Source organism: Castanea sativa, chromosome 1 (assembly GCF_040712315.1).
Source record: "Castanea sativa cultivar Marrone di Chiusa Pesio chromosome 1, ASM4071231v1".
NCBI classification, from domain to species: Eukaryota; Viridiplantae; Streptophyta; class Magnoliopsida; order Fagales; family Fagaceae; genus Castanea; species Castanea sativa.
The window spans coordinates 91,022,859-91,030,457 of record NC_134013.1 but is presented as its reverse complement, the minus strand read 5'-3'; the positions used below and the strand labels follow the sequence as shown (position 1 = coordinate 91,030,457).

The window sequence follows — 7,599 nt, the reverse complement described above, 5'->3', positions numbered from 1 at the left end:
TTAGGTTAGGTTTGACGCATAACCTAGTTAAATATATAAGATAAACTAGAACTCACCTAGCATGTAGTTTTTTAGCCAAAAAAGTGGCCTGTAGTTAATTTCATTAAACAACAAAATAGCTACCATTGGTTATTTGAACCCTTTTTTATTTTTCCTTACAGCCAATTATTATGTTGTATCACATGGATTTATTTTTTTTTATTTTTTTTTTTGAGATAGTTAGATGCTATCTTTTGGGAATTATCTTGGAAATTGATCTTTACAACTCTTTTTTGCCCTACAATGGTCCTAACTCCTAAGTCTTGGCTAAGACAATAAAATGAAAACGATATTTAGTTTTGGTTCTTTTTAAACTAAATGCCTCTAGTAACTCCATAACTAATTTAAGGGGCTAATTCATACTTTCATGCATAGATAGATTATTATGAGTTTTTGTTGATGTTATTATCAACATCATCAATGGTTTTTCATAAATGGGTAATTTACTTGAGTTACTTGAGTTAGGAAAAAAAGTTAGGGGAAGACAAAAACCTATTTCTGTACGTTGGGTAAATTCGAGTTTATTTGAATTATTGGTTAGATGGTGATGTAGGTTACCTATTTTTTATCAAATAGAGCATTTGCATCAATCAATGCAAAATAGAAAGATGTATCAATTTTACACATTTAACCATCAAAATCACCTAGAAAGTCGAGCTAAAAATGTGTATATTTGCAAAGTTGCTATAGTAATTGTGTAAATTTATATTGAACTATTCATTTTGCATATAGTTTTTTATTTTTTCTTTATGTACTCCAAAGGTGAAAGAATAGAGTGGATGATGGTTATTGTATGTGAAGAAAGAGAAACAATTAAAAAAAAAATCAAGAAAAATTGATATTTAATGTAATGTAGTGTAAAAGAGATAGTCTAATATAGGGTATTATCAAATTGTGAGTATGTAAAATAGAAAAAGTAAATTCTTATGCTAAAATAGACGAAATGTCTCGCATGAGTTGATGTGAATGTCTAGCTAAAGGAGGTTAGTGAGCATTTATATTAGTCCGTGTATAATAGAAAAATGTGTAGAATTTGCCTAAAAATGTCTCATATCAGTCTGTATATAATTGTGTAAATTTACAAGTTTGCGACAATAAATTTATACTGACACTATTCATTTTGTATTTAGTTGTTTAGTTTTTTTGTGTATCTCAATAATGGAGGAAGAGAGTGAATGATGGTTATTATGTGTGAAGAAAGAAAAATAATTAAAAAAAACTAAGAAAATCAATATTTTAATAAAATGTAGTAAAAAAAATAGATAATTTGTTGAGTTGTGTTTTGAAAAATGAGTATGTAAAATAGAAAAAAACTATTTTTTTAATGCTAAAATAGGTAGGATTTTTTGTGCGAACTAATGCAAGTGCAAGATCAATATATTAAATATAATAAAAGGAGGAAACTAGTGGATTTTTAAACTAAAAGATTCAAAATGTAAGCTCCAATAAACTTTAAGGAGATTTTTGTAGTTTTATCTATAAAAAACACAAACACACACAAACTGTACATGTTACATTATACAATAAGAAATGCTTGCTAAGTAGACTACGATCTGTGGTAATTCATGTTTAACGCTTAGGAGCATTGTTAAGATTACTTTTATTTTAAATTTTTATTCAAGAAGAGGTTCTTACTTCCTAGCATGAAATTCAAAGGGCAACTAAGCTCGATACCTAAAGCTAGTAAATAATGGGAACTATCTATTTAATATTTATAATCCTAGTGAGTGTTGTTTTGTCATCAGGATAATCAGAGAGTGAAGTTTATAGATGGAAGAAATGAAGTCAGCAAAGACAGAAATTCGAAGGGGGGCAAGTACATCAATTGAAATTCAACATCAATGTACACACGTGGTAAATGAAATTCAAGAAATGTTAAAACATTTGGAGTCCCCCTTATCACTTGAGAGTTGCATCTATAGGGTTCCTGATTATCTTCGCAAATTGAAGGAAGAACACTACACTCCTCAGGTTATTTCAATAGGGCCCTTTCACCATGATGCCAATGACAAATTGCATACAATGGAACAACGCAAATTGAGATACCTCAAGTATTTCATTGAACGTGTTGAGAATTTTGATATAAGCTTGGAGGATTTAGTGAGGATTATAAAGGAGAATGAAGAAAGCATTCGATGTTGTTATGCTGAGACCATCCACCAGGACAGTGATCATTTTGTAAAGATTATTACAATGGATGCCATCTTCATTCTTGAGCTGTTGTGGAGAGACTTCTTCAATGATTGGATGAGTGAAGACAATGGTGCACGTCTAGAAACATGGTTGATAAGTGCTATAAGGTTTGACTTGATTTTACTTGAAAATCAACTTCCATTCTTTATTTTGGAGAAACTATTTGACTATGCCTTTGCCTCTCACCCAAGGTACTCCAGGTCCTTAATTCAAGTCATGACATTTTACTACTTTGATTATTACAACACTCAACGCATAAGTTATAGTCCCCATTTGAAAATGAAACACTTTCTCGATTTGCTTAGAACCTTTTGGCTACCTCCATCCGAAAAGATACCGAAAAGAGGCAATGATGTAATTAAACATTTGCATTCTGCAACCCAATTGCGTGAGGCGGGATTGGCGTTTAAGAAAGATCCAAGTAGTTGCTTATTAGATATAAAATTCACAAAGGGAGCCTTGAGAATGCCACCTTTAACATTAGACAATTCAAGCGAAACTATTATCCGAAACCTTTTGGCTTTGGAGCAATGTCATTATTCAGATAAAGCATACATTACCGATTATTTTATCCTATTTGGTTTCCTTATTAACACTAACAAAGATGTGGATTTACTTGTTCGAAAGGGCGTCATGCTAAATTTGCTAGGCAATAGTGGTGAAGCTAGAAATTTGGTGAACAGTCTTGTCGAAAATGTGATATATGTTGACATGAACTCCAATTTTTATCGTGTTTGCAAAGATTTGAAGGCGTTCTATAAGAAACCTTGGAACAGGTGGCATGCAACTTTGAGACGTGATTATTTTAGTAGTCCTTGGAGTATTGCTTCTACAGTTGTTGCTTTCATCTTCTTGGTGCTTACTTTGCTGCAAACTATATATACAATAAAAGGGTAAAACAATAGATTCAAGCCCTATGATTATTAATATATTGTATTGTTTGTGTTTTTTTTTTTTTTTTGAGAAAATGTTTCATTGCTTTCATCTTCTTGGTGCTTACTTTACTGCAAACTATATATACAATAAAGGGGTAAAACAATAGATTCAAGCCCTATGATTATTAATATATTGTACTGTTTGTGTGTTTGTTTTTTTTGAGAAATTGTTTCATTGTATTGTTAATTAACTTGTTATTACGATTAAAAACTGAACTTGCCATTATAAATTACTAGACTTGTTTTATTATACTTTTTTTTTTCTTGGACAAAGTTGAGCTAGAAAATCAGTTATAGCCTATGGCTATAAACTGCTCTAATAAACTGACATGTGGAAAAAATGTCATGTGCATTGCACATGATTATTTAAGCAAACTTAACTCAACTAACCCTAGTTAACTACACCATATATATATATTTTTTTAAAAAAACTAAAGAACTAAAATCCTTATACATATAAAGGGCTTGGGATTTAGGCTTCACCCTTTTATCAAATTGAATTTCATACTTTTAAACGTCTTATTTTAAATTCCATATTTGATATTTTCATTATTGTGTAAAAAAAAAAACCCCACTTATGATCCCAAATGTAAAATACACCCTTAAAGTTTGGAGGTATTTGGAATACCTTAACGTTTTAGAGTTTGAATTTCACACACTAACTGTATATATCTTTTTGATTATTAACTCCACTGTCAAGTTTTTGTTGATATGATTAAGTGAAACATCAGCTTGTCACTTATTAAATCATGACACATGTTATTGATTATTCCATATCATTAATTAAATATTCCAAAAATTAAAATAAATCCTAAAAAAAAAAATTAAATTATTTATCTTTTCAACATTTTATGAAATGAACAAATTGAGTCTTTCCCCCAGAAAATGAAAACTGTCTCTCAACCAAAAAAAAAAAAAAAAAAAGCCTCAAATCATACATTTTTCAAAGCTAAAAAAATGCACCAAACACCAAATAAATGACCAAAAACCAGCCATCAGCCCATCACTAACCGTGGCTCTGAACGTGCCTAACTCACTCGCTCTCCCTCTACATAACTCAGTTCGACCTTCATGCTCTCTTTCATCAGACTCAGCCCCTCCATGATGTAGAGGTTGTTAAATTCGCAAATAGGAGCAAGTGGTGACAGTTGGGATTTGGGTGTTTGGATTTCACTTCAGCATGAGTTTGGTTATTTCAAGTGCTGTGGGAACAAAGTTGTGCCATGGAGATTTCATTAGAACAAAAGCACGACATAGCGATGGAGTTTCAAACGTACTTCAGTAAACACGAGTTAGGTTCTCTAATTCTAATTGGTTTTCAATTCATAGCACTGCTAATTGGAACGATACACCCCTCAAGAATCTTATGTAGCGATGTATACTGAATACAATGGTACTAATTTTTCGTGTGAGTTTTTTTTTTTTAATATATATTGAATCTTTGTTTCCAAAGCAAATTTTGATTTTCTTGGAAAATTTTGGAATGCCCAGAATTATAGAAATTATTTTATATGATATTATTTTAATTTGTAATTTTGTATATTCTATAGTATTTATTTTAATTTTTAATTTTTTAAAAGTTATTTAATTATGTGTAATTGTTAAATCCACGTGGCATGCCTTAACTGGAGCAACTATCACATGTGGCACACTGATGTGTCATTTAACAGACACATTAGCAAAAAAACTGACAAATAGGTATATAATAATCAAAACAAAATATAATTTTAGGGTATGAAATATAAATTTTGAAATTTTAAAGTATAAAATCTGAATACCCTAAATTTCAAGGGTATAGTTTGCATTTTACCAACAAAAAAAAATTACTTATAATTTAATCATTGTGTCAAATTAAATTTCATACTTTTAAACGTCTCATTTTAAGTCCCATATTTGATATTTTCGTTACTGTGTCAAACAAAGCCTCACCTATATATGTTCTCAAGTGTTTCATAATTTTCAAGTGTTCAGCACAAAAATGAAAGGGTGGAGTTTACAGTGTCACGTTTGAAAATGTGGGCTTTTGAAGTTTCACAAGGATAAAATAATAGTCTTTATTGGACTTCCCCTAAGTTTTTTTAATACCCCTTTTTTCTTTAAATTTAGGCTAAAATTCAATTTATTCTACTCATTTGTTCTTCATCAGTTTCTAAATTAATTCCTAAGGTTTCACTTTAGACAGTATGGTCCCTTATTTTGTCAGAAGTCAATAAAATCCTTTTAATAAAGTTTGTTAAGTATAATTCTATCTCTTCTCTCATCTGAAACACTTTTGCACAATCACGTTTCTTTTTCTCCTCTTTAATTGATCATCTTCATTTTCCCATTCACTTTTGTAAAGTTGAATTTATTCAATTATGTGTTGGCTTTATTCCATGCCAAATTTTCTTATAAATCAGCATGTAGAAACCTTGTATTGAGGTGCGAATAATGTAAGGGTTGTGTGTGAGAGAGTGTGAAGAAAATTCAAGATGTGTGCACTCAAAGGAGTCTCGTGACTTGATTTTGCGACTGGCAAGTCGCCAAAGTGGCACACCTGTAGATCATGCTGGGAGCTGAAGGGTCATGACAGCTGGAGCACTATGGGACAAAACTTGTAGTCTGACTAGGCAGTTAGCTTGCGACTCGTTCCAGTCGCGAGATTATTTATGGACGGTCCTAAGCATAGGCTAACCTAAGTGGTTCACCATAAAAGTTATATTTGCCTCTTAAGAAAATGTAATCAAATTAGGTTTTTTTGTTTTTTTTTTATAAATAATTTTTAAGGGTAAAAGTAATCAAATAAGAAGTCCTGACATGGTTGGTAGGCTACCTAGGTTAGACCCTTCTTAAAGAACACATAAATTTCACCATGGTTGGTGTACTCGTGCTTAAAAGCTCATCTATTTTTTTGGGTAAAATTTAATATTTGAATTCATTATAATTTGAGATTACTATATTTTATAATCATAAAATACTTAGAGGTGTGATGAGTGTTATGCGTTTGTGGATGAAATATTTTTTTATCACACTTCTAGATATTTTATGATTAGTGGATGAGTGTTATGCGTTTATGATTTTGAGAAGTCCTCTTGCATTGGGAATATAATTTAAAGTTAGTATATTGAAAGCTATGATTTAATTAATGTCATTTTCATACTACGTACCTATTACAGGTAAGTTAAATTAAATTTGTCTGTAGTAGTAGGCTAACATGCAAAAGCTATGATTTAATTAATGTCATTTTCATACTACGTACCTATTACTGGTAAGTTACTTTAAATTTGTCTGTAGTAGTAGGCTAACATGCAAGCTCTGCTGATGGGACTCACATTGCAAACTGAAATAATGGTGTCTGTTTGTGACATAAAATAAAAATGGAATTATTAAAAAAAAAATTTATAGAGTTTCAAATTGAAATAATGGTGTCTATTTTTTATGATAGCACTTTTTATTAACAAAGCAAGACACTAAACCTCAAATTTTTTATTCAATCATTAGAAATTTTATCAATTGGGTGAACTGGAACCCATTATAATTTGCCTACCCACCACTATTTTTTATAAAATACACGCATATATATAATTTAATTTATGGCCCCTCAAATGTTGGAAAAAAATTGGATGACCATACGTTTTTATTTTCCTTTTATTACTCTAATATCATTAATAGTTCAAATAATCCATATGTATTCAATATATATATTCCTAAAATAGATAAAATTATATAGAAATATTTATTATTACACTTATAATATTAGTATATCTCTTTACCGTAACGTTCAAGAAATATATTACTAGAAATAGATAAATAAATCTCTTTAATAGAAATCTTCTTTATTTAATACATATTTTTTTAAAAAAAATAATAAAATTTTCTTTTGGAGAATTAGAGATGTAAATACTATGTTTTTATTATTTAATTTTGTTAGAAGAAAGGACACAATAGTAGATTTTGTGGTTAGAAGTTAGCTAGAGATCCTTATTGTATTTGTTATCTTTGAAAAATAAGGTTTTTCATTAGTTTAATTATGATATTGCTATTTTTTCTTATATTGATTTGTATATGTTTAGGCATGTAAAGTGAAGTTTATTATTTGAATTAGTTAAAACTATTTAAGACTTTTTTACATGGAAAGGATGTGACCCCAAAAGCACTTGGGGTGAAAGTTTTATTCGAAATGTTACAAAAAAGGGATTTGGAATATATAATATGAACCTTTTGCTACGCCAGCTCCATTGGGAAGCATGGGTGTATGTTTATCTATTGAAGAATATGAGTTTTTATGGGTAGTAAAGGTTCCTTGCAAATCTTCTTGGACTTTTATGAAAATCTTAAGTTGAGAGATATTGCTAGACCTTTCCTTCGGCTCAAAATAGGAAATGGAACTACTTTTTTTTTCAACATGATTCATGGTATCCAGATGGGCTTCTATTTCCTAAATTTGGACATG

General features: G+C 30.1%; 1 pseudogene; it reads left to right on the top strand.

The window, feature by feature from the left end:
• The first annotated feature begins 1,809 nt into the window (after positions 1-1,809).
• Positions 1,810-3,159, top strand: LOC142637161 (UPF0481 protein At3g47200-like; annotated as a pseudogene).
• Positions 3,160-7,599: the final 4,440 nt, after the last annotated feature.